Source organism: Nycticebus coucang, chromosome 18 (assembly GCF_027406575.1).
Source record: "Nycticebus coucang isolate mNycCou1 chromosome 18, mNycCou1.pri, whole genome shotgun sequence".
NCBI classification, from domain to species: Eukaryota; Metazoa; Chordata; class Mammalia; order Primates; family Lorisidae; genus Nycticebus; species Nycticebus coucang.
In genome coordinates this window covers 74,487,201-74,493,207 of record NC_069797.1, presented here as the reverse complement: position 1 = coordinate 74,493,207, position 6,007 = coordinate 74,487,201, and positions in this window count along the sequence as shown.

Here is a 6,007-nt window from a genome sequence, read left to right as displayed (position 1 = left end):
TTTTATTGTTAAATAAAATAGCTGTGTACATTAGTGCAATCAAGGAGTACAATGTGCTGGTTTCATATACAATCTGAAATATTCTCATCAAACTGTTCAACGTAACCTTCATGGCATTTTCTTAGTTATTATATGTAGACATTTGTATTCTGCATTTGCTGCCCCCTTTTTAATTTTTTATTTTTTTTTAATTGAGACAGTCTTACTTTGTCACCCTCAGTAGAGTGTTGTAGCATCATAGCTCACAGCAACCTCAAACTCTCGGGCTCGAGCAATTCTCCTGCCTCAGCCTCCCTAGTAGCTGGGACTACAGGCACCCACCACAATGGCTATTTTTTTTTTTAGCGGGTCCAGTCAAGATTCGAACACACCAGTGCCCTAATCACTGAACTACCGGTGTCCAGCCTAGAGATAAGGTCTTGTTCTGTCTCCTAAGCGAGAGTGCAGTGGCTCAAATGTGAGCTACCATACCCAGTCAAATTGCTGTATTTTTTCTTTTTCTTTTTCTTTTTTTTTTGAGACAGAGTCTCAAGCTGTTGCCCTTGGGTAGAGTGCCATGGTGTAAGAGCTCACAGCAACCTCAAACTCTTGGGCTTAAACGATTCTCTCGCCTCAGCCTCCCAAGTAGCTGGAATTACAGGTGTCCAGCACAATGCCCGGATGTTTTTTTTTTTGTTTTAAGTTATAGTTGTCATTGTTTGGCAGTCCAGGGCTGAATTTGAACCCGGTGTATGAGGCTGGCGCCCTAGCCATTTGAGCTACAGGTGCCGAGCTGAAATTACTGTATTCTTTTTCTTTTTTTTTTTGTTGCAGTTTGGCCGGGGCTGGGTTTGAACCCGCCACCCTCGGCATATGGGGCCGGCGCCCCACTGACTGAGCCACAGGCGCCGCCTGTATTCTTTTTTTTTTTTTGTAGAGACAGAGTCTCACTCTCTGGCCCTCGGTAGAGTGCCGTGGCCTCACACAGCTCACAGCAACCTCCAACTCCTGGGCTTAAGCGATTCTCTTGCCTCAGCCTTCCGAGTAGCTGGGACTACAGGCGCCTGCCACAATGCCCGGCTATTTTTTGGTTGCAGTTTGGCTGGGGCTGGGTTTGAACCCGCCACCCTCGGTATATGGGGCCGGCACCTTACCGACTGAGCCACAGGCGCCTCCCGAAATTACTGTATTCTTTTTTTTTTTTTTTTTTTTTTTTGTAGAGACAGAGTCTCACTGTACCACCCTCGGGTAGAGTGCCGTGGCGTCACACGGCTCACAGCAACCTCTAACTCCTGGGCTTCCGCGATTCTCTTGCCTCAGCCTCCCTAGTAGCTGGGACTACAGGCGCCCGCCACAACGCCCGGCTATTTTTTTGTTGTTGTTGTTGTTGTTGCAGTTTGACCGGGGCTGGGTTTGAACCCGCCACCCTCGGCATGTGGGGCCGGCGCCCTACTCGCTGAGCCACAGGCGCCGCCCAATTACTGTATTCTTTTTTTTTTTTTTTTTTTGTAGAGACAGAGTCTCACTTTATGGCCCTCGGTAGAGTGCCGTGGCGTCACACTGCTCACGGCAACCTCTAACTCTTGGGCTTACGCGATTCTCTTGCCTCAGCCTCCCGAGTAGCTGGGACTACAGGCGCCCGCCACAACGCCCGGCTATTTTTTTGTTGCCGTTTGGCCGGGGCTAGGTTTGAACCCGCCACCCTCGGCATGTGGGGCCGGCGCCCTACTCGCTGAGCCACAGGCGCCACCCAATTACTGTATTCTTAATGACTGTATTTTACAACTTACCAGACTATGATCAGAATTTATACATATTTCCTAGAAAATGTTTGCTCTGCATCTCTATTATGCTGGAAAACAAGTCCCAAAGAACAAACAGATGTTCCTATTAAAAAACCACCTATACGGGCGGCGCCTGCGGCTCAGTGAGTAGGGTGCTGGCCCCATATGCCAAGGGTGGCGGGTTCAAACCCAGCCCCTGGCCAAACTGCAACAAAAAAATAGCCGGGCATTGTGGCGGGCGCCTGTAGTCCCAGCTACTCGGGAGGCTGAGGCAAGAGAATCACATAAGCCCAAGAGCTGGAGGTTGCCGTGAGCCGTGTGACACCATAGCACTCTACCGAGGGCAGTAAAGTGAGACTCTGTCTCTACAAAAAAAAAAAAACCACCTATACAGTGGGGCGGCACCTGTGGCTTAGTGGGTAGGGCACTGGCCCCATATACCGAGGGTGCCAGGTTTGAACCTGGCCCTGGGCAAAACTGCAAACAAAAAATAGCTGGGCATTGTGGCAGACGCCTGTAGTCCCAGCTACTTGGGAAGCTGAGGCAAGAGAATCGCCTAAGCCCAGGAGTTGGAGGTTACTGTGAGCTGTGATGACACGGCACTCTACCGAGGGTGACAAGAAGAGACTCTGTCTCAAAACAAAAAGTCACAACTGGCCATGGTGGTGTGTGCCTGTAGTCTCAGCTACATGGGAGGCTGAGGGAGGAGGATCACTTGTTCCCAGCAGTTTGAGGCCATCCTGGGCAACATAGCAAGACCCTCATCTCTTAGAAAAAACAAAAGCCGTTAAGAGGCTCCTCTGGCCACGTATCCCTCCCCTCCAGCATCCACAATCTTTGGTGGTGCCAGGAGAAGGGTATTAATTAACATCTCTACTTCAGGCTCAGTGCCTGTAGCTCAGCGGCTACAGCGCCAGCCACATACACTGGAGCTAGTGGGTTCAAATCCAGCCCAGGCCAACTACAACCAAAAAATAGCCAGGCATTGTGGCAGGCCCTGTAGTCCCAGGTACTTGGGATGCTGAGGCAAGAGAATTGCTTAACCCCAAGAGTTTGAGGTTGCTGTGAGTTGTGATGCCACAGTACTCTACCCAGGGCAACACAGTGAAACTCTGTCTCAAAAAAAAAAAAAAAAAAGAAAAGAAAAGAAAAAACTCCACTTCAAAGATGAAGAAACTGGGCAGTGCCTGTGGCTCAAAGGAGTAGGGTGCTGGCCCCATATCCCAGAGGTGGTGGGTTCAAACCCAGCCCCAGCCAAAAAACTGCAAATAAAAAAAAAAAAAAATGAAGAAACTGAGGCTCAGGGAGATTAAATAACTTACCCAAATTGAAAGTGAATAGCAGAGGTTGGTTTTGAGTTCTTTTTTTTTATTTTTTTGGAATTGCTCTCTTTTGTTTATTTATAAGACACAGTTACATACAGAAATCATTATAACAACTATTACAATGTATTTCACATTTACAAATATGTACGTGTAACAATAGCACCAAAATTGAGATGAGAGAGTAAAGTTAGGTATTTAGGAATAATGTTTCTATATCTTACAGAATTTAATTAATATAAATGTGAAAGAAATCCTAGAGTTGACTGAGGTTATAGCTACACATACCTGTGAATATGTTATAATAACCATTGAATTGAACACCTTAAATGGACAAATCGTATGGTATATATATACAGGGAGGAAAATTTCTACTATTACAAGCCTATACATTTCTCCATCACATAGCTTTGTATTCTTTTTTTTTTTTTTTAGAGACAGAGTCTCACTTTATGGCCCTCAGTAGAGTGCCGTGGCCTCACCCAGCTCATAGCAACCTCCAACTCCTGGGCTTAAGCAATTCTCTTGCCTCAGCCTCCCGAGTAGCTGGGACTACAGGCGCCCACCACAACGCCCAGCTATTTTTTGGTTGCAGTTTGGCCAGGGCTGGGTTTGAACCCGCCACCCTCGGCATATGGGGCCGGCGCCCATAGCTTTGTATTCTTAGTATTTAACACGGTCTGCCCTGCTTATCTTCCTTTGATTTCTTAATTCAAATGAATCTTTCTCACTTACATCTGTAGGAGAATACCAAAGAGCTAAATATGTCTGCTAATATTCCTCATATTATTATTAGGGTTTTTCTTTTTTGCTATAGCTAACTAGGTTCACAAAATATTTACAATTAATTTTTTTTTTTTTTTTTTTGGCCAGGGCTGGGTTTGAACCCTCCACCTCCGGCATATGGGACCTGCGCCCTACTCCTTGAGCCACAGGCGCCGCCCTTACAATTAATTATTAATCATTTGTTTTGCCAAAATGATGCATCTGTGTTCATTTCAGTGATAATAGCCTAAATGGTCCCCATGTCTATACAGATTGTATTGGTGGTACATATGGGATGCAGCCCTAAAACTTACTCATGGACTTAGCCATTTCTCCAAAGCAAAGCTTCCATTCTGTGTTGTCTGGGTCATTGCATGTTTCCAACTATAATTACGTGCTCTGCTAAATCCAAATTTCACCCATAAAACTTGAGGCTGAATAGACGATCCAGGTTTGCCAATCTTTTTTTTTTTTTTTTTTTTGTAGAGACAGAGTCTCACTTTATGGCCCTCGGTAGAGTGCCGTGGCCTCACACAGCTCACAGCAACCTCCAACTCCTGGGCTTAAGCAATTCTCTTGCCTCAGCCTCCGGAGTAGCTGGGACTACAAGCGCCTGCCACAACGCCCGGCTATTTTTTGGTTGCAGTTTGGCCGGGGCCGGGTTTGAACCCACCACCCTTGGTATATGGGGCCGGCGCCTTACGGACTGAGCCATAGGCGCCGCCCCCCTCAAACTTTTTAAACAGGGGGCCAATTCACTGTCCCTCAGAGCCTTGGAGGGCCGGACTATGGTTTAAAAAAAAAAAAAAAACTGTGAACAAATTCCTATGCACACTGCACATATCTTATTTTGAAGTAAAAAACAAAACGGGAACAAATACAATTCACACGCTTCATGTGGCCCACTGGCCGCAGTTTGAGGATGCCTGGAGGCAGGGGTAAAATCAGAGGCACACAGAAGAGGATTCCAAAACAAAAGACTAAGGAAGCTATTTACCATGTAAATACATGCAATCCAGTTCTGCAGACCAGTCCTGGGGCTGTACACTGAGCAGGAGCTTCACAGTAAGAAACAACTCCTCACAGGCAGAACTGTCACTGGCCTGTGTGTCCCTCTAAGCACCATGCAGCAGGTGTGTGCTGCCGGGTGAGTTAGATGTGATCAGAAGATTTAGTTGTTTGCTTGTTTATGAAAGCCAATTCATGGTGTGGCCACTTTCTACTAGATGGAGAGAACTCTCATCGCATTTCCATGTGAGTGTGAGGGCCAAGCTCTTGCTGGTGTCAGAGCAGTTGACCTGGTTGCCAGCCCTGGCCTGGGATGTTACTCTATGAGGCTTGGGAGGAAACTAGGCCAAAGGGAAAAAGTGACAAGGTGGAAGGCAGAAGAGACAGCGGGTACAAAGGCCCTGCGGCCTGGAGAGCTAAATATGCTGGGAGTTTTTGCTCCAGAACAGGATGGCCAGGCTGGGTCAGAAGAGAGACCAGATAACCAGGGCTACCAAGTCTGACCTTGTAAGCACTGGCTCCCCAAGTGCAATGCAGAGCTCTGGCAGAAACAATTGCATCTGCCTTATCCAGGTCAACCTGTTGTGTGGAGCACATTAAACCTGAGATGTCACTAGCTAACACATACATACCACTGTTACTGTTATATTTCATCCTAAAAATCCTGAGACTGTAAACACTATTATTGTCGGGTTTTTTCCCTGATGAGGAAACAACAAGGGCGATGATAAGGTCACAATCCGGATTTTATTTTATTTTTTTAAATTTATTTTTATTGTTAAATCATAGCTGTGTACATTAGTGCAATCAAAGGGGTACAATGTGCTGGTTTCATATACAATCTGAAATATTCTCATCAAACTGTTCAACGTAGCCTTCATGGCATTTTTCTTAGTTATTGTATGTAGACATTTGTACACAATCCGGATTTTTTTTTTTTTTTTTTTGTAGAGACAGAGTCTCACTGTACCGCCCTCACAATCCGGATTTTAAACCCTAGCAGTCTGACTCCAGGATCCGTGCCCGTGTCCCCTCCCACTGGGGAGCGCAGGGTGCCACCCACCGGCTTGGGTGCCCTCCGCGACAGCCGCCCCCGCCAGGCCAATAGCGCCTAGCCTGAACTGCTCCCTGCGGGCCCAGATTGTCAGC